Here is a 22053-nt window from a genome sequence, read left to right as displayed (position 1 = left end):
TCAAGAAGAAAAAGATTCAAGCAGTGAAAGATCTCATCGAACATCAACAACAAGTTCTCCAACTTTTAAAGGATAATGCCACTTTGGTGCAGAATCGAAGGAAACAACAGGCATATCAACATCGTAGTGAAAGAAGTTTTGATGTAGGCAATTGGGTATTTTTACAGCTATATCTCAAGCAAGCTATTTATGAGAAGGAAAAGTTGGCAATACTACATGCACTTAAGAAATGGCGAACTTACCTAATGGGAAGACACTTCAAGGTAAAAATGGATCATGATAGCCTTAAATACTTTTTAGAACAAAGATTATCTTTAGAAGAACAAAAAAAATGGGTCACAAATATGTTGGGTTATGACTTTGAAATCATCTACAAAAAAGGGAAGCAACATTTGTTGCAGATGCACTCTCAAGAAAGGATGAGGATGTGGAAGCATTTGTTGGGTGCGGAGCCTGATTATCTGCTGTATTCAAAGGTTTCAGCAGGATGTATACCCTAGGAAGACTGTACACCCCTCCACGCGGGGGGGTGCGGGGGGGACTTGTCCCCCTCGCGGGGGTCCGGGGGGGCTAATCCCCCCCGGCTAGGGGGTACGGGGGCCAACGGTCCCCCGGTGGGGGTTTGGGGACAACACCCGCGAAGCTAAAAATAGATGTAAAATTGCCTTGTAAAAGTCTAGTAATTTCTAGTCAATTTGGGCCGTTCATTGGGTGGATGATCTAACGGTAGAAGTTATGTTTAGTTTAGGGTTTTTTGCCTTAGAAGGAAACCCCTCACTATATATGAGGGAATTGTATTGCATCTATGTAGATCTGTATTCTGAGTGAGGAAGAGAGAGGAGATTGAGAGCAAAGAGGGTGTTATAGCGGATCTGTTGTAAATTGTATTTCTTCAGTTTGCTGGATAATATAAAAGGAAAGACTGGTTGTTTCTCCATGGATGTAGCCCAAACTGGGTGAACCACGTATATCTGTGTCTCTCTTGTTTTATGCGTTTTCTGTGTTTATATTTCTGCAAAATTTTATGTGTTCTATTGCTTTGTAATATATAATTTTCTAACAACTGGTATCAGAGCCAAAGGTCTATTTGGTTGATAAACTCGCAGGAGAGAAGGGTTCCTAGTTCGAGTGGGAGCAATGGCGAAAGATGGTAGGTTTAGGGTCGAAAAATTCAACGGCCAAAACTACCAGCTGTGGAAGATACAGATGGAAGATTATCTGTATCAGAGAGATCTGTACCTACCATTGAGTGGAAAGACAAAGAAGCTGACGAGTATGACAGACACAGAATGGGATATTTTGGATAGAAAGGCACTTGGAACAATATCACTATGCCTAGTGGTGTCGGTAGCATTTAATATTTCAAAGGAAATGAAACATAGGGTTTAATGTCGGCATTGGCCAAACTGTATGAAAAACCCTCGGCCTCAAATAAGGTATTTCTTATGAAGCGTTTATTTAATATGAAGATGTCAGAAGATGGATTTGTTGCAAATCATTTAAATGCTTTTAATATAGTTACAAGTCAGTTAAGTTCTGTAGGGGTAAATTTTGATGATGAAGTTAGGGCTTTATTATTTCTGTGCTCATTGCCAGAAAGTTGGAATGGTTTAGTTATGGCCGTTAGTAACTCTGTCTTTGGATCTAGTACTTTAAAGTTTGATGATATTGTTGGTGCAATCCTTAGCGAGGAAATGCGACGGAAAAGCTTTGGTGAGACATCAGGTAATTCTTTGACTGCAGAGACTAGGGGAAGAAAAAGGGAAAGAGGAAAGAGCCCTGGATATCGCATTAAGTCAAGAAAAGGCAGATCCAAGTCTAGATCGGGGATAGTGTGCTGAAAATGTGGGAAGAAAGGACACTTGAAGAAAGATTGCAAGTCTTGGAAGGGAAAAGAAGGAGATGTGCAACAAGAAACTAATCATGAAGCGAATGTAACAAGTGATGTGTTGCAAGATGCTTTGATTCTTTCATTAGAAAAGATTATTGATGCCTGGGTGATAGATTCAGGGGCCTCATTCCATGCCACACCTGATAAGAAACATTTTCATGATTATGTTCAAGGAGATTATGGACAAGTTCGATTGGGTGATGATAAACCCTGTAAAATCGTTAGAATGGGTACAGTTTTCATAAAACAACAAAATGGAAATCAGTGGCTATTGAAGAAGGTAAGGCATGTTCCAGATCTGAAGAAAAATCTGATTTCAATAGGGCAGTTGGGAGGTGAAGGTTGCGCAACTACTTTCACAGATAAAACTTGGAAGGTCACTAAAGGATCCCTAGTAATAGCGAAAGGAGAAAAGTTTGGTACATTGTATTTATGCAATGGTATTTCTAACTCTGTTAATGCTTTAACCTCTATAGGAGAAGATACAGCATTGTGGCATCATAGCCTCGGGCACATGAGTGAGAAGTGGATGCAGATTCTTCACTCAAGAAATTTGTTACTAGGTTTGAAGCATGTTGATTTAAAATTCTGTGAGAATTGTGTTTATGGAAAACAGAAGAGAGTCAGATTCCTTAGAGTTGGGAAAGAAAAGAAAAGAAAAAAATTAGAGCTTGTGCATATAGATGTATGGGGACCTGCTCAGGTATCATCTCTTGGTGGCTTTCATTATTATGTTACTTTTATTGATGATGCAACCAGAAAAACTTGGATTTATTGTGTTCGAAATAAAACTGATGTATTTGATACTTTTAAGAAATGGAAAACTTTGGTTGAAAATGAGTCAAGGAAATGGTTGAAGTGTCTCAGATCAGATAATGGAGGTGAATATTGCAGCAAAGAGTTTAATAGGTACTGTTCAGAGAATGGAATTCGCAGAGAGAAGATAGTTCTAGGAACACCACAAGAAAATGGTGTCAGAAAGGATGAACAGGACAATCATGGAGCGTGCAAGGTGCATGAGATTGCATGCAGGATTGCCTTTACAATTTTGGGCAGATGCTGTAGATATTGTTGTTTATCTAATAAACAGAGGGCCTTCAAGTTCTTTGGATGGTGGTATCCAGAGAAGGCATGGACAGGTAAAAAGTTAAACTTCTCATTTTTAAAGACTTTTGGTTGTGAAGCTTTTGTCCACATTAACAAAGAAACTAGAACAAAGCTTGAGGCAAAATCAAAGAAATGTACCTTTATTGGATATGGTGTTAATGATTTTGGTTATCACTTATATAATTATGAAAATCACAAAATCTTTAGGAGCAGAGATGTAATATTCAATGAAAAGGTCTTGTATAAGAATCAGTTGCAGGAAAAGAAACAAGAAAAAGAAAACAGAGAATACACAGTGCTTGACGATATCACCGGAAAAGTGATGGTGCCTGAAAATCATAATGATCAACAGCCAAAACAACAACCACAACAGCAATAAGCACTTCAAACACCTGAAAGTGGTGTTAGAAGATCTACCATGATAAGTAAACCCCTTGACCGATACTCTCCTTCATTATATTATGTATTGTTGATTGATTCTGGGGAACCAGAATGTTATGAAGAAGCAGTGTAGGTAGAAACCAGGAAGAAGTGGGAGCAAGCCATGAAAGAAGAGATGGACTTCTTAGCGCATAACCAGACTTGGGACTTACTCAGGTTGCCTGCAGGTAAAACAACATTGCAGAATAAATGGGTTTACAGGCTGAAGGAAGAAGAAGGAGGAAAACAAAGGTACAAAGCTAGACTTGTGGTGAAGGGGTTTGCACAGAAGAAAGGTATTGATTTTGATAAAATATTTTATCTTGTTGTTAAAATGACTTCAATCAGAACTATTTTATGTCTAGTAGCAACTGAAGGTTTGCATCTTGAGCAATTAGATGTAAAGGCAGCCTTTCTCCATGGGGAATTGGAGGGAGAGATATATATGCAGCAACCACAAGGATATGAGGTAAAAGGGGAGGAGAAACTAGTGTGCAGGTTGAAGAAGAACTTGTATGGCTTAAAACAGGCTCCAAGGCAGTGGTATCTAAAATTTGACAGGTTTATGTCTAAACAAGGTTATACTAGATGTCACTTTGATCATTGTGTTTATCTCAGAAGGAAAAATGATGGCAGCTATATTATATTGTTATTGTATGTAGATGACATGCTTGTTGCAGGTTCTAACATGCAGGAAATAAATGTGCACAAAAGGAAATTGGCAAACTCATTTGCAATGAAGGATTTAGGTGCTGCAAAACAAATCCTTGGTATGAGAATAACTAGAGACAGGAAGAATCGCAAATTAACATTGTTTCAAAGTGAGTACATAGAAAAGGTGTTGAAAAGGTTTAATATGCAGAATGCAAAACTAGTTAGTATACCTTTGGCTAGTCATTTCAAATTAAGTAAAGAGGTGTGTCCCAAGACTCAAGAAGAAATGGCTCATATGTCTAAAGTTCCATATGCAGCAGCAGTTGGAAGCTTAATGTATGCAATGGTCTGCACAAGGACTGATATTGCACATGTAGTGGGAGTTGTAAGCAGGTACATGAACAATCCAGGAAAAGAACATTGGATGGCGGTGAAGTGGATTCTTAGGTATTTGAGAGGTACCACAAATCAAACATTATGCTTTGGTGGTTCAAACATTGCTCTACAGGGATATGTTGATGCAGATATGGCAGGTGATAGAGATAACAGGAGGAGCACAACATGGTATGTGTTTACTGTAGGTGGAACAGCTGTCAGTTAGGTTTCAAAAATCCAAAGTGTTGTTGCACTTTCAACAACAAAAGCAGAGTATGTTGCTGCTGCAGAGGCTAGTAAATAAATGATTTGGTTACAAAGGTTTCTGGATGAATAGGGCAAGAAGCAGGAGTTGGGCATGTTATATAGTGACAACCAGAGTGCCATACATCTTGCAAAGAACTCTGCATTTCATTCCAAGACTAAACATATACAGCTCAAGTACCATTTCATACGGTCAGCATTGGAAGATGGACAGTTGAAGCTGGAAAAGATACACTAGCCAGAATCCTGCAGATATGTTAACAAAAGTTGTAACTAGGGAGAAACTGGGAATTTGCTCAGTTTCAATTAGTCTTCAAGTATGATGAAGAAGATGAGAAACAACTAGGTCCAAAGTTGATTTATTGTCTAGCAAATGAAGCAGTGGTGGAGTTGCTATAATTAGTTACCAAGTGGGAGAGTGTTGGGTGTGGAGCTTAATTATCTTCTGTATTCAAAGGTTTTAGCCAGATGTATACCCCAGGAAGACTGTACACCCCTCCACACGGGGGGGACTTGCTCCCCCCCCGGGGGTGTGAGGGGACTAATCCCTTCCAGCTGGGGGGTCTAGGGGCCAGCGTTCCCCCGGTGGGGGTTCAGGGGTAGCGCCCCCGAAGCTAAAAATAGATTTAAAATTGCCTTGTAAAAATCTAGTAATTTCTAGTCAATCTGGGCCGTTCATTAGGCGGATGATCTGATGGTAGAAGTTATGTTTAGTTTAGGGTTTTTTGCCCTAGAAGGCAACCCCTCACTATATATGAGGGAATTGTATTGCATCTATGTAGATTTTGTATTCTGAGTGAGGAAGAGAGAGGAGATTGAGACCAAAGAGGGTGTTACAACAGATCTGTTGTAGGTTGTATCTCTTTAGTTTGTTGGATAATATAAAAGGAAGGACTGGTTGTTTCTCCATGGATGTAGCGCAAACTGGGTGAACCGCGTATATCTGTGTCTCTTTTGTTTTATGTGTTTTCTGTGTTTTATATTTCTGCAATATTTTATGTGTTCCATTGCTCCGTAATATATAATTTTCTAACAGAATTGTTTTGTGCTATTTCTATTATCCAACCAGATTAGATAAACGAAGCAAGGGATGAATGGAAGAAGGACGAAGAAGTGTGGCCACTCATTCAAAAGTTGCAGAAGATCCCAGTTCAAACAATATTGCCAGAACTTGACGAGGAAGGAAAAATCATATTAGAACCTGGAGCAGTCACAGAAACAAGAACCCGACAGCTACGAAATTGATCAATTTTAGAGTATGTCATCAAGTGGAAGAACTTACCCATTGAATATTTGGCATGGGAGGACAAGAATTTTATATAGAAGCATCAAGTACTACTCAAACGTTGAGGACAACGCTTTTTGAAGGAGAGGGGCATGTTAGGTCCCTATACTACTAGTGTAACCCCTTATTGTTATTAGTACAACCCCCTTATTATATTGTTGTGCCCATGTAGTCCCCATATTGTTATTATTGTGCCCCATAGAAGCCCACTATTGTTATTATTGTGCCCTTACATTATTATTATTATGTCAGCTCTGATTATATTATGACACCTTAGACTTCTATATATAGAAAGGAGGTATTGTCATTTGTATCATCCAAGAATTGTTCATTTGTGTAATGTAAAGGAGGTTTCCCCCTCGAAGAGGCTTATTTCTAAGGCGTTTATCTATCTTTTCTATATTTTTGTGAACTGGTTTCATAACAATACTAGCTTTGCAACTTCCAGTATACATGTTCAGGCTCTATCTGGCTCAGGGAACACACTGCAAAGCAAGGATCCATCTGGTTTCCTGCTCATCATGGGATCCATCAACACTGAATCTGAAGAGGAGTCTCTCTCAACTGCTTCAGTGTAATCCATCATGCCAAGTCTTTGACAACATACTTTCCTTAACAAGGAATTCCTCATCGTCTCTTTGTTACACTTCTAATCTCAAGATGTTGATCACCTGGGCTCAGAGGTGAACTCCTTTTGACACTGAACTTTGAGATGATTTGTGTTGGAAAATCGGAAAGGAAGAAAGATTTTCGCTTGTTGATAATTAATTGTGATTTCTCTGAGTTATTATTATCTTTTTTATGTTCTTCTTTTATCTTAGTGCATCAAGCAATTACCAAAACGAAAAAAAACAAGGACACCAGATGTATGCGCATAGCCAGGGCAAAACGCCTATACAGGGGAAAACCTAGTCAAGAAATGTTCCTTTAGTAATTCAAATTAGATAGACCAAGAACTTAGACCAACAAACCTTCCTCCTCGACCAAGTCCGCCCTTAAACTGTTCGTTCCACCTTCAAAGATCAATTGCAACGATACTGCATCAACCCTGCTTCAATACTTCATCAATCCTGCTTCAATACTACACCAAGGATAGAATTTTTGACCCTTGAATTTCGGCTCAGCTTCAAGACTAAAATTTCGGTCCTCCAGCAGCTTCAATTCCTTCGCACCTGTGAGATAAGAGAGGGAGAATTTCGACTTAATGAAATAATGACTTCCTTCTCCTTTGCACTTTTACTACTTCCAGCTACTGCAATTCGAACTTGTGTGTCTTCTTCTTCAAATGAGTCGAGTTGATGTTTATATACAATCCTTCTAGGTGATCGAATTCTTCCCTTGAGGCCGACTTGTCCTTCCTTGAGTCTGACTTGGTGGAGGAGGCGTAATTTACCTAATTTACATTAAAATAATTTTCTTTCTTGACAAATAATTCCCAAAAAGTGTTCTTTGCGTTGTGACATGTACAAGGACACTTGACATAAACCCTAGAAGTCTTCAATGGAGACTTTGACCTAAAAACAATTGACCGAAGCATGAAACCCATGCTTTAATAAGTCATTTTCTTTTTCTTTCTTTTTACAAATGTATTACATCATGACTTAAATACAATTATGAAGACTGACACTAGTTACATTCTTCAACACTCCCTCTTAACTAGGGAGGTATTCATAATTACCTATATCTATAGAGGTACATGGAAGATCTCAAAGTGAACTACGAAGAGTTTAGCACACTCAATGCTACAAACTAGATTCTTGACTGGGGTAATCTATCCAGGTGGGACAAAGATGGACTAAAGTTTTCAGTCAGTCTAGGTACCATTAAGCTCACTAACTAACCATCAACCTAGGGATCTAGGTGCATATCCATGGTCAAAGCTCCAAGACCAATGCCACCCTCCCCCTTTGGAATCTAGACATCAATAGATAGGCTGGCCAGATGTCTTCGCAAGCATCTACCATTAGATGCTTCATCTCTCCCTAATAAACTAGATATATCCATTTGTCTAAGCATGCTTCCCAAGTGTTTGTCCTTCTTTATGGAGAGATTTAGATGTTCAAACATAACCCCAATTAGTAATAAACTTTCAAATACATATAAGTAAACACAAACCTTCAGGGTCCTTAATCATCCTGATGCCACTTATATCAAGTTATTCATATGCTACTAGTTGGAAGCTTTTCTTCTTTCATTTCTTCAGCAACACCAAGACATCCTCAATACATTGTAGTGCATTCATTCATTCTCCGATTTCTTCAAGATATCCATCATGACAATCATAATATGCCCTCCCTCTTAACTGGGGAGATGTACTCTTTTCTTCTAACCATGTTTCTTCTTATCTTAGAGAGATCAACAATTTTCTTTTTCTATAACATTGGAGAAGCTTCAACCTTCACAATTCCATCAAGGTCATCTTGATCATCCTCATCCTTATAGCTTTCTTCATCATGCTCATCATTATTTTTCAATTACAAATATCTCCAACATCTTGAAGATTATGTACCTGCAAAACTTTAATAGAAAGTACAACCAAATACAAACCTGAAGTTAACTATATCAAAATCATGTCGATACAATAATAAAAGCATTAGACTTTAGACATCAAACAACTAAACCTAGTTAGGTTCATAATCAATATAAGACACATTTAGACTTCAACTTCTTTCTAGGGATATATTCTTAAACCCTAGATCACATCATCAAGACTTAAAGCAACTTAATCAAGAAATCAATCTCATTCTATCTAGAACCTCAATATTACTTTTAGAGATATGACAAACTCTACTATGATTTATTCCAAACCCTAGATTCCAACTTCGAGTCCCAAAGCCTTAGATATCAGTAATTTAATCAAATAACAATTCTACTATACATGTTAGATTCTACCAGGGTTTGTTGCAAACCCGAGATTTTATCATCATATCAAAAATAATATCATCACATCCTAGAATATCAATCTTGTACTAGGGCTTTGTTACAAATCCTATAATTCACAAACTTTGAGCATCAACAATTAGGTTAGCATACTCACGAGTCACATATATATATCTAGGATTTCATGCATTAACATTTCTATCAATAAACACGAGACACAAACATCAACGTTAGAAATACAATGAATTTTCTCTAGGCTATGCTTTCGATCGAACATACACTTAGGGTTTCATTCCTTGGAGCTTACTATATATATTATAAGGGTTTTGCTCATAAACCCTAATTCATCAAACCTTAAGGTCTAGGGATTCAATACATAACATAGACATTACCCGCAAGCCCTAAAGGACTAGGGTTTGCATCATAACAATACCAAAACCTTAAACATAAAAATAATAAGATTTCTAGACTTCATCAATAACCCTAAGTAGACTAGGGTTTCATAAATATTGATATACTCTTCGGTTTGGGTTTTATAGTGAACCTTTTAGGGTTCCACAAGAATGATAATATAATGAGGGTAGATTCAATCTAATGATTAATCACCCTAACAAGAATGTTTGTGATTCAAAACCCTAGACATAATGATGTTAGTAATGTAAAGAAAATTTTAAAAGAGAATGAACATACCTTTATTATGAAGAGAACAAAGCTTATAGTCTAAGACATACCTTGAGTTGTTCCTTACAAACCTTGTAGAACATTAATTCTTGAAGGGCTTCCTTTGCAACCAAAAGTTTATCCTTTGAAGTCTCCTCCATAATCTTAGAGTATTTAGCAAGCTTTCCCAATCAAGGAAAATATAAAGGTCATTAGCACATAATACAAACAAAATCTTGATGTGAGAAGGAAACCAAAACATGAAACTATGAACAACAAAGAACAAAATACTTATCTTTTGGTAAATTGGTGGAGGCTCCGTCTTAATCCAACCTTGAGGGATACCTATATGAAATTTCGAGAATCCCACCCAAATCTAACACTGCAGCAACTAATTCTTGTTTGTTAATTACTAAAACAAATTATTTACTACTTCCTACAACAAATATCGAAGCTAATACAACTGCAGCCTTCACTTAAGTAATTAATTTGCCCAAAACAAAAATAGAACAATAGAGAAAGATCACAAGTGACACAATTGTTTCTGGACAAACATCCTTAGAAAAACCCAATGCGGGAAAACCGGTGCAACAAATCTAAGGGTTTTATTATTATGCAGTAGTAAAATATGAATACATCTCTGGAAGCCTTCCCAACAATCCAATTACAGAGAAGAATCCTGACTGATCTAGCCGCAGAAAGATTGTCCCCGACTTTTCTGGCCTCCTCTGCATAGTGTCTGTGTCAGCCCAGTGTCAAGCTCACTGGGGACAGTGTCAATCCTCTGGCTAGTCAATTTGTTGCCCAAGTGATTCGATTTCTGCCTCCTGGTCTCACACCTCGGCTCCCGGCTTATGAAACATGAATTCCCTCTACAAATTTAGGACTCCCTCTTGGCTTCTGTGCTGCCTCTGCTTGGCTCTTCGTCAACCCTTCTAGCTCAGCGCTGCCACTATTGGATCTCCCTTCGCCTTCCTTGCTGAGTATCCTCTGACCGGGAAAGACTTCCCTTCAGATACTATCCCTGCCCCTCATTGCAACTACTCACTATCGAAATTCTCCCGACAGCTGTGTTATCGCACGAAGTGTCCAGGCTCCACGACAACACTCAGAGTAAGGGTTATCACTCTAATCCTTACTCACTCTGTTTAGACACTCTCCTAGACAAGTCAAGGGGGGTAGTCCCTAGGGTGAATGAATGAGAGAAACATGTGGAACACAAGCTCTAGGGAACTTAAGGATGAACAACTTGATGAATATAAAACAAGTCCAGCTTAACCGAGATGGATAGATCTAACAATTAAGACAAATACAACCACAAGATAAAATGGATTTTAGACCAATGCCTTAATATTCAGTTAACCATAAAGCAAGTGAAAACAAGTTATCCAGAGCAATTTATAAATGTGATGAAAGTGACGATCATGAACGATTAAATGTAAATGCTCAAAACTTTAACATGAAAGATATTCTAGCAATTAAATACCATGAAGAACTATGAAACTTAAATGCCAAACAATATACGATCCTAGAGTTAAAATGATTCTCTTTAATGACCCAGATCTAGAAAAAATTATCTTTCTCCTACAGTCAATCTTTAAATATGATTTTAAGACATTAATCGCGCTTGACAATAGAGAAATCAATACCACAAAATTTTCCCCTTTTTTAATTTTCAAAGTCAAAACACTTTAATACGAAAAGATACCAAGAAGGAATTTTAGGTTAACAATTTAATTATTCCTTAGGTGATCTTTTAATGTGTTAAGCTCATGAGAAAATTTAATGCAGTAAATGTTTAATTTCAATTTTTAATGTGACAAAAAATAAAAATCAAAAGACTTTAATAAATTAAAAATTTTAATGGGCCATAGGCCACATAAAAATTTAATTCTTTAAATGTGAAAGCATAGGTCCTTTGATTTAATTTACTCGCAATTTCAAAGTCACAAAAAATTTGAAAAATTTTATTTTATAATTTTTTAGTTTTTAAAATGTTTTTTAAAACAAAATCAAAATAAAAAAGGAAATCAAAACATGAAAAAAAAAGAAATCAAAGTCATAAGAAAACAAAATTTATTTTAAACAAAAATATGAAAAATAAAACAAACCGAAAAGGCAAGCAGAACAAAAAAAATCGAATTTGTTGGTAAAACACCAAACCCTTAATCAAAGTTAAAAAAAAATGAAATCGAATTAAACAAAAAAAATTAACCCTAACTCAGAACAAAACAAAGGAGAAAAATTGAAATCGACTTCTTGTTGTTTGTATGTGTGTATGTTGCACTGGTGGCAACGATGGTAGAGGATTTCGAGTGAGGGGAGTTGTAGGTTGATGGAGGGATGGATATGGCAGCGAATTTGGGTAGTGAAATGAAGCGAGAAGGGCACACTGAAACTGGGGGCCATAGGCAGAGGGAGACCGATGACAGTGAAGGAGAAATGAGGGAGTCATGGAGAGATGGCAGCAACACATGGGCAACAAAGGAAGCTAGGATGCAGGGCTGAGGGACGCAAATGGGCAGTGTTAATGGGGAGCTTGTTAGGAAAGGGGTTCTAAGAAATAACACTGAAAAATGGGAGCCGTGGAGGGAGCATGAAAGGAAAGCAAAGAGGAAAGGAGGATAAAACGCAGAAAACAAAAGGTGAAAAACAAAAATGCAGCAGAAGCTGGAGGCCTCAGAAGGGGTTAGTCCCTTAGATTTAAAAAAATATTAATTAGAAATTTTTACCCAAAAATTTCTTGATTCAATAGAAAATTTATATGAGGAACCCAGATTTAAATTTTTAAAACCCTTGGACTGTAATTTTTTTGAATAATATCCTTGCAAAGTGATATCGAGGCCAGATCTTACCCTCTAGGGCCTAGATTTGGCTTCAAACGAAAAATCTCCTTCAGATCCGTAGCTGCAAAAAGAAAACGCCCACATGATATATACAATGATGTAATAAAAATAAAAATAAAAACCCAAAAACCCAGTTAGATAATTACAATAATTACAAATTGAAGGCTCTAATAAGCCAGATCTATCATTATGCTGCACATAAATTAAATTTTTTTAAATTTCAAAGGAAGTGTTAGCTTGAAACCCTCATGCATCACAAAACGGAAATTTTATGATAAGCCCGAAGCTAATTTAGCTGGGCTCTTCAGAAAACGCAGATCGAGAGGTAGTGGTCCAACTGAAAACTTCCTCTAATGCCCGATGATCTAAATCAAGATTTCCCAGCAAAACTCGATCAATCCGTTAAAAATAGAGCGAGAAAATAATAATAAAACTTAGAAAAATAAAGATACCGCCTTTATGTTCAAAATTTAAATTATTCTTCAAACCCCAGCGACTGAGCAAGATACCTGTACTCAAATCACTCTTCAGAAGCTATCATCAATGGCTTTAGAAAAAATTATGCATGAAATAAAATATCTTACAGTATTCCCATGAAGAGTAACACCAACAAAATTTAACCCCAAAGTCTTTTTTTATTATCTAGAAAAAAGATTACATCAGAGCTTCTTGCTAAGCACACGACTTAGAGATCAGATGGATCGACTGACAAATGACCTCTTATTTAAAGATAAATCCTCCAACGGCTAGTTCGAGTGATCCTCGTCAAAGTAATCTCGACCGTTGATGAAGATCAAAATTTCTTTTAATCTCATCCGTCGAAATATTTAATTTTTGAGGAAATTCGAAATTTTCATTTAAATGCATTTTAATTAACTCAAAAATTAAATTTTTGAGTTAATTTCCCAAAAAAATTTGACTTTGACTTAACCCTAGGGATCAAAGGTTTAAAATTTATCAAAATAATTAATTTACCTTAGTCCCTGGACCTCTTAAAATTTAATTTTTTAGGACCGACGAATTTTGCCTTTGGAGAATTTAAATTTACCTAAGACCTAGAATTAATTAAATTTTTGGCTTAGGATTTTAATTAATTTTGGGCTAGAAAATTTAATTAACCTATGTGAGGATAAATTATTTTTCCAACCCTCAAGACACTTTACATCATGATTTTCATATTTTTTAAATCAAAAGGAGGAAAACCCATTTGTAATAGACCTTCACAAATTACCCATTTTTGCGACACAAATATAATCCAACGGACCAAGTAATTTGTAATAAAATAATCTAACCAAATAGTTAGGATTATTCCCAAATTACTTTTTACATGGACTCAATCTAGAACACTAGGACTAGCCGAAGATCCTAACGACAAAATCCATTCCAGCTTTGGGGTTAAGACTGGAGGGAAAAACGCTGCCGATTATTCGAAAATGAATCGGTGAGATGAAAACACCTCCTAGAATGGAGATTGTCACTAGAAAGATAGGTTTACCCAGGCGTTACATACGTGACACGGGTTTGTTGAGATTATTTACATTATACACATGCATAATGGGTTTACATAACATCTTGGAAGTCAGGCTGTTGATGATAGTTGGATGACATAGACACATCGATCAGGCGCTATCCGTTTTGCCAAAAAATGGGTTGTACTGCTATGGGTCGTTGACACATAGTGGTCAACATCTGGCTCTACTTGGGACACATTGCTACACAGGAGGAATGTGGAAATCCAAAATCTGCATCCACGTAACACACAAGATAACATAAGTAGCTTCCATCTAAAAATCATCATATAATATTAAGCATAGGAAAGATATAAGCTCCTCGTTTATTAACTATCCTAATAACATGAAAAATATAAATCTATCTACAAAATAAAATACTGAAATAAAAGGGTGTAGAGTTAGGAATACAATACAAAGGATCCCCCGTAGCATCAGATACGTTCAATGTAGTGCATGCTGTGCATTTGCCTGCTTTCAGGGAAATCTGTAGGCTTGTTTTCAGATGTGCCATGTTCAATCGTGCATATGGTAGGACTCTTCCCTCTCTGAAAATTAAGCCGTTTGGATCCGTCTTCCGCATAATTTACCCGAAAACCGTAAAACTTATCCAAATTATTTAAAAAGTGAATAACATGTGTTTCATTATCAAAGGCCTGCCCATTTTCAGATTTATCTGGCATAGAAGGTTTAAAAATGATATTCGTCTTAGTTTTACTCTTCAATTAATTTATCAAACAATTACATGGTAGAAGCAGCAACAACTAAGTCATTAGCTAAGCAATTTTGCTCTCTTGGGATAGCTTCAAGATTGATGGCATCAAAATACTCCATGGTATCCCACACAACATTTTTATAATTTCTTAATCTTTGATTTTTACATGTAATTTTTTTTTATTTGCATGATAACTAAATCTGAATCACCCTTGATACTCAACAATTTGACTTTCAAACTAAGTTGCACGAAACGGGGACACGGGTATGAGTTTCCGAAATGGGAAGCGATACGAAACGCGACCTCCCCAAATTTTGGAAACGGGGAAATGCGAATATATATATATATATATAGATAGATATATATATATATGTGTGTGCAATCATAAAGCATAAATGATACATTATAATTTATTACACTTAAACATTAAGATTTAATTTACATCACATTTACTCATGAATGATCACATAATGAAAATAAAAATATCGGAATATCCAAAAGCAACGTTTATTATATATCCAAATCTCAAAATCAGCCTTTATTTATATTAATATATGAGGCTGCAAGTACAATAAAGACTATAACGCTGCAAGAGAGAGATCCAAATTAGGATTTTCTGCATCCACATCCCATTCTTTAGAAGAACCACTGTTGTATTGGGAGTCTCCTCCTACATAGTAGAATGACCTTAGTGCTCTTGATTAAATACACGTTTCATACCCTAGTACCCTACATGATCTTGATTATTGGGAGTTTCCCCTGCATAGAGGGCTTGATTCTCTTGATTAAATACAAGTTCCATACCTTAGTACATGATAAAATCCAATGGAAACATTGCAATCCCCCCAATCATGAAATCCTGAAAAACAAATAAGTCTGCTGGATTTTGAGTGAGATCTAAAATTCTACTTTCTCCATATGAAATCCAATGAGGGCGAAACCACTCTCAAACATCCTGAGTCATTTCATGGTAATGTTAAAAATTTAAGTAAAAGGATGAAAATGGAAAATAAAGGAGAATATCACTTTTACTTTAAGAATTTAACATTACCATGAACTGCATATGCCTCAAACTTCCTAATGAACTGCAATTCACTTTTATAACTTTAGACACACATCTAGAAATCACTAACATACCCTAAAAGTAAATTAAAAAAAAAAATTAAAAAAACACAAGTTAATGAGGAAACGTGGGTCGTACGGCCCTGAAACGCGTTTCCGGCCGTACTGGCCACGTTTCCGTTTCGGGAAACGTGGTAGTACGGCCGGAAACGCGTTTCACGGCCGTACTGGCCACGTTTCCGTTTCGGGAAACGTGGCAGTACGGCCGGAAACGCGTTTCACGGCCGTACCAAACGCGTTTCCGCGTTTCGTACCCGTTTCCGTACGGAAACGGACCTCTATGCCACGTTTCCTGCAACATAGCTTTCAAAGTTTTTGCCATTTCAATACCCCACAACAGGGCTTCATATTTAGCCACATTGTTGGTTGCTTCAAATTCTAATCGATATGCAAATTTGAAAATATGACCAAGGGGAGATTTCAAGACAATTCCCGCACCTTTACCATGCCTAGATGCTGCACCATCAAAGTACAAATGCCAAACTTTATTTTTTAAGTCACCCTCTTTTTTATCAACCTTGACCTCTACGAGAATGATTGAATTAGATAAAATAGCATGATTCCCAGGGTCTGGTTGTTCACATATTATCTCATTATGGGGACTTTTAGGATCTTCGACATGGAATCTCCTTTTGGGCTCTCTGTTTAATTTAAGAAATCCTTGACCATTAGGGGAAGGAATCGTAGCATATGACCAATTCATTTGTATGCTTCCTCCTAAATCAGAGGCCCATTTCCTAGACAACAACATACCCCAAGCATCAGGCACATCAACCACAACTATGTCCATGACAATCATGATATCGGGGTACACAGATAGATGGACTTGTAAGTCCTTAATTAACCCATGAACTTCAATTTTCTTCGAATCCATGGCACATATGTTGTAGTAAGGCCTAGATATCCTTAAATTAAGTTGTTCCATGACTCTCTTAGTCATCACACAAGCAGAAGCATCGAAGTCAAGCATGCAGTTATATAATTGATAATTATTAACAAGCAAAGTAATGAAAAAAGGAGAATGCCCTTTGTTATTGGATTCCATACTTTGCAAATACACGGGAGCATCCTGGTAGAAAGCCTCATGAGTTTCCTCTTGAGTTGCATTCACCTGGGCACTGCCAATAGCACTTAGTAACTTGGCCTTTTGGGAGGGGATCTTCACTATTTCGGTGACAGGAACCAAAACTTTAGAGTCATTAAACTAACCTCCTAAATTAATATTCATCCCAGAAGCTGACCCGTGGTTAAGACGTCGAGAACTAACTTGATTATCATTTTGACTTCTTCTCTGATAGGTTAGCCCCTTGTCCTTAGCAATTTCCTGAACTCTTTTAGGTGGAGGCTCCTCACTGAAATGTTTAACGAAGACATCAGTTCCTTGACCTCTTCCTAATTCTCTTGCGATAGATGATATTCTTTACCAACCACATTTATCTGATTACTTGTCCCAAGCATCCCATGATGTATGATTCTCTTGATAATAGGACAAGTGGCTTCTTCATGAAGCTCATCACATGCTCTACAATAAGGCGGGGTCTCCTCCACAAGATTATTCGTTTCAAGAGGGTGAGGAGGCATCTACTCACTAGACTAACCTTTCTTTTGCCAATTATTTCGATTATTATTATTATTCTGACCCCTAGGTGGATGATTTTGCAATTGAGCTCTTTCGATTTGAATCAACCTCGACTATAATATAGTTATTTTCTTAGCATGATCAACAATCATCCTAGCTTGATTTAACTCCATAATTTCCAACTTCTTAAGTAGTTTTTGCGTAAGTTCTTCTTCAGATTCCTTTTATTTTCCTTTAGGTTCTTTTAATTTAACAACATATCTATCAAACCAAGGAATTTCAGATTTGCCAAAAGCCTTCTTATCTTTTTCCAGCTCCAGAGCTGTGAGTTGACAAACCTTGTAGTCAACATGCTTGGACCTTCTTAGCTCATAAAAAGTGTCAGGATTGAAAGCATCAAGATAATATTCTAGAAATATTTTCTTAGTTGGTTTGTAATTAGTAGATATCTCTTTAAGCATACCATTAAACCTTTTATTAAATTCTTCACATGTCTCATATTCTTTCTTTTTAATGACGTTAATGGCTTTTGCTAAAAATCGATCTTCTTTCTTATCTCCAAATTTCTCTCTAAAAGCATCAAGGAGGGAATCAAATGAATCAATGTTATGATCAGGCCTATCCCTAAACCAATCCATAACATCCTGCTCAAGGGTCAAGACGAAGCATTTCATTTGCACATCCTCGTAATTATGAGCGTTAGCGAATTTAGCCCACCAAGTCTGAAAATCATATAAATGGTTTTTAATAGTGATTGCATTATTTCCTTGGAAAGCGGGCAACTTGTCTATACCAATATTACGAAGGTTATTGGGGTAACCCTGAATGTTAGCAAAGTTAAGAGGCTCATAGATATCCATGATGTCTGGAACGAGAGGATTCAAGAAGAGTGAATGGATGTCACAGAGAGCTTCCTGGCCGAGATTGTCAAGGAGTGTACGAGAAGAGAGCTTGTGTAATCTAGCTCTGAGAGCCCTTTCAGGATCCAAAGCAGGATTAGCCAAGCTGCTTGGGTTCCTCCTAGTACACGCCCCTGTAGAAGATGAAGGAAGTGGAGTCGCCACCTGGACATAAATCTAACTTAGACACAGAAGATGATATGATGAAAATGAGATGAAGATGAATGGGTGAAGATGAAAGGATCAAATGATGAGAAGAGATTGAGAGGACCAAGGACAAAAAAACTTTGTACAAGAGTCCATACTCGACTGTTCCCTATATATATCTGAGAACATGTTTGGCTGTTTCCCAATGAGCCCTCTTCGGTTCCACCATGAACTGATCGAGGGTGTTGACATCGTAACAAATGTATGGTTTTGTATTGACCAAATACATCAGGGACCCTATGAGCTGCTTCTATAAGGTGGGATCAACATCTTTGTCTTCTGATGCATCAATTTTCTTCTAGTTGGTGATCATTGGAGTAGCCATTGGCCTACAGTCCTGCATCCTGAATCTCTTCAGGATCTTTGTAGCATATCTCCCTTGTCCAAGGAAGATTTTACCCTTCTGTTGCCAAACTTCCAACCCCAGGAAATAATGCATCTGTCCCAAATCCTTCATGTCAAACTTTGTGGCTAGATTCTTCTTGCAGTCCTCGATGAGCCTGGATGATCCTGTCAAAAAGAGATCATCCACATATAATACTAGGACTAGAGGTTCATTATCTTCAACCAGATAGTAGAGATTGGGATTTGCATCATTCTTGATGAACCCCATCTTCTGCAAGTAGCCATCAATTTGACCATACCATGCTCTAGGGGCGTGTTTGAGCCCATAAAAGGCTTTCTTTAATCTGCATCATGAGATTTCTTCTCATATGTCTCAAAGCCTTCTGGTTGTTCAATGTATACTTCCTCTTCTATCACCCTGTTCAAGAATGTTGTTTTGACATCCATCTGATGAATCTCCCATCCCATCTGTGCTGCAAGAGATATCATGGTTCTAATAGATGTATACCTGGCTAATGGGGCGAAGGTCTCTTCGTAGTCTATTCCTTCCTTTTGAGCATACCCCTTAGCCACAAACTTGGCTTTGTATTTTTCCACACTCCTATCTGCAACGTATTTAATCTTGTAGATCCATCTCGAACCTACCATTGATCTGTGTTGAGGCCTAGGCACTACTTCCTAGACATCATTCACCATTATAGAGTTGTATTCCTCTACCATCGCATCCATCCAAACCTGATGTTGAGTTGCCTCCTAAAAACTAGAAGGTTCCCCATCCTAAGCTACTAAGGCCTGATATCTATCTGACTGTCTTCGCTACCTTTTATTGTTCCTAGGTGCATCGACAGAATCTTCTACATCCTGTAGAATCTATCGGAGTTCCTGGCTCGTTCTTCCGCTGCTAGTAGGTGCATCTATTAGCTCTTCCTCTTCTTGTGATTCCTCCTGCTTTGAAGGAGAATTCTTGGTATTGGCTTCCGCTGGTTGAAGTGGTTTGACCAATGGCTCATCTTTTGACTGCTGCTCGGAAGGCATTTCTCGAGATTTTCGAAAGGCCCTATCTTCCATGAACTTCACATCTCGTCGAACTACTGCCTTCCTGCTTCTTGGAAGATAGATTCTATATGCCTTAGCGTTCTCGCTATATTCCACTAGATATCCTTTCTCTGCAGTTTGATCTAACTTCTTCCTCTTCTCCTCGGTGTACAATAATATGCTAAACTCCTAAATGTCCTAAAATGACTAACTTCAGGTGTCTTCCTAGTGAAGACTTTCTATGGAGTAATCTCGCCCAATGCCCAGTTAGGAGTTCTATTCTGGACATACACTATCATGCTGCATGCTTTTGCCCACATGAATTTTGGCATATCCTGATCATATAGCATAGCCCTAGTTGCTTCCACGATAGTCCTATTCTTCCTTTCTGCTATTCCATTCTACTTTGGATTGTAAAGAGTTGTCCACTCTCTTCTAATGCCCTCCCTAACGCAAAAGTCGGTGAATTCCTTGTCGACATATTCTCCTCCATTGTTTGAGTGCAATACTTTTATTTTCTTCCTTGTCAAATTCTTCTCTAGAGCCTTGAACTCTTTGAATCGACAGAAATCCTCGTCCTTGGTTTTCAGAAAATAAATCCAAGTTTTCCTGGAATGGTCATCATTGAAGGTGATGAAGTATTTGGCACCACTAAGAGCTTTTGTGGACATTGGTCCGCAGATATATGAGTGTATCAATCCTAGTACACTCTTGGCCCTGTTTTTACTTCTAGGAAACGCTTCTTTGGCATACTTGCCCAGGGCACATCCTCTGCATACATCATCTTGTTCTGTACTAAGATCTGGAACTCTTGTCACAGTTTTCCTGAGAATTCTCAAAGCGCCATGGTGCAAATGTCCCATCCTTCTGTGCCATAATTCATTCAAATCCTTGTCTCCATTACTGCCTATCAATGCCATTGGTGATTCTAGCTGCAACCTGTACAACCTGTTACTTCTGATTCTGATCTGTACTTATTTTTCCAACTCGGTTGTTTGACGTATACTTTCTCCTTAATGAAGAAAACGTCATAGCCCTTGCTTTGAAGTTGTGATACGAAAAGTAAGTTCATCCCTAGTCCTGGCAAATGCAGCACATTGGTAACTCGGAACCGCTCTCCTGTTTCTGTTTGAAAAGGTATGGTACGCTTCCCTACTAGAGCACACTTGCCTTATTCCCCATGGTGATATGAAAATTCATTCTTTCCTCTTGATAATCTGAGAAACATTCTCAGATTCTTGTCATATGCCAGGAGACTCCGCTGTCTATATAGCATACCCCTGATGATGCAGAGCTTGCTACGCAAGCAACTTCTTCTTCCAATCTAGAAGCTAGCATAGAGAAATCGATATTTCTCTCTTGTGCAATTTTTTGAAAATTTGCATGAGTCTCCTGATGTAGATACCTCTCTCACAATCTTGACCCATAATTGATTTTCCCTCCCTGTCTCTGATTCTTTGCTCTGATAGCATGTGAAAATTTCCATACAGAAATTCTATTATTGCAACAACTGATTAATTTTACCTACTTATTTTCGAATAAGTTATTTGCGAAATCCCTTAAGTAAATATTATAATAAATTCTACTGCGGATATCACACCATGATACAGAAACAAATACATGCACAAGAATCAAACACATCAACACAGTTATTTTTGGACAATTGTCCCCGAAAAAACCCAATGCGGGAAAACTAGTGCAATGGAGGATGATTTTATCAATCAACTTTCTTGAGTACAGCTAGGGTGGAAAATTGGCTTACCCTACAAAGATAACCACACGACAATAATACCACAAAAGTCCTTTGGCGCTTCCCCTAGGCTCAACGTTAGTCCAACTTGCCTCTGTGCAGCTCCCAGACCCTCTGTGTTAGTAGTTTGCCTCACTGCATCACCACTTGGCCTCTCTGTGTCACACACGCAAACCCTCCAGTAACTGAACAATCCAACTGCCTCTGCGTCTGCCTCTCTGATCTTTGCGCTGGTCCTTAGGCACTATCTCTACCTCTCTACTATGTACTCGCTGCCTCTCAATGCAATCCAAACCACTATTTCGAATTTCTTACAAACCCCGCTCCAGAAATCGAACTAGCTGGTCTCCCCTTGGTGTGTCTCCCACTGACCCTCAAACCCTCTCTTATACTTTTCTTGTTTATGAATCAATGGCCGAGATTAAGTCCCTAATCAACGACTAAGATTAAAATAGACCTGATCCTTATCTCTTAGAAGCTTCACATCCTTATCTTTATTAATACCCATTAA

The 22053-nt window shown here is 37.8% G+C and overlaps 1 protein-coding gene across 1 annotated transcript in view; it reads left to right on the top strand.

The window, feature by feature from the left end:
- LOC149255257 (ATP-dependent DNA helicase Q-like 2) overlaps positions 1-22053 on the top strand; it is a 142017-nt gene that overhangs the window by 34772 nt on the left and 85192 nt on the right. The window lies entirely within an intron of this gene.

Source organism: Pinus tabuliformis, chromosome 7 (assembly GCF_031772625.1).
Source record: "Pinus tabuliformis cultivar Carrire ecotype Pingquan chromosome 7, CPIR1, whole genome shotgun sequence".
In the NCBI taxonomy this organism is placed as follows: Eukaryota; Viridiplantae; Streptophyta; class Pinopsida; order Pinales; family Pinaceae; genus Pinus; species Pinus tabuliformis.
The sequence above is the reverse complement of the archived record's forward strand: the minus strand, read 5'-3'. Positions and strand labels throughout refer to the sequence as shown.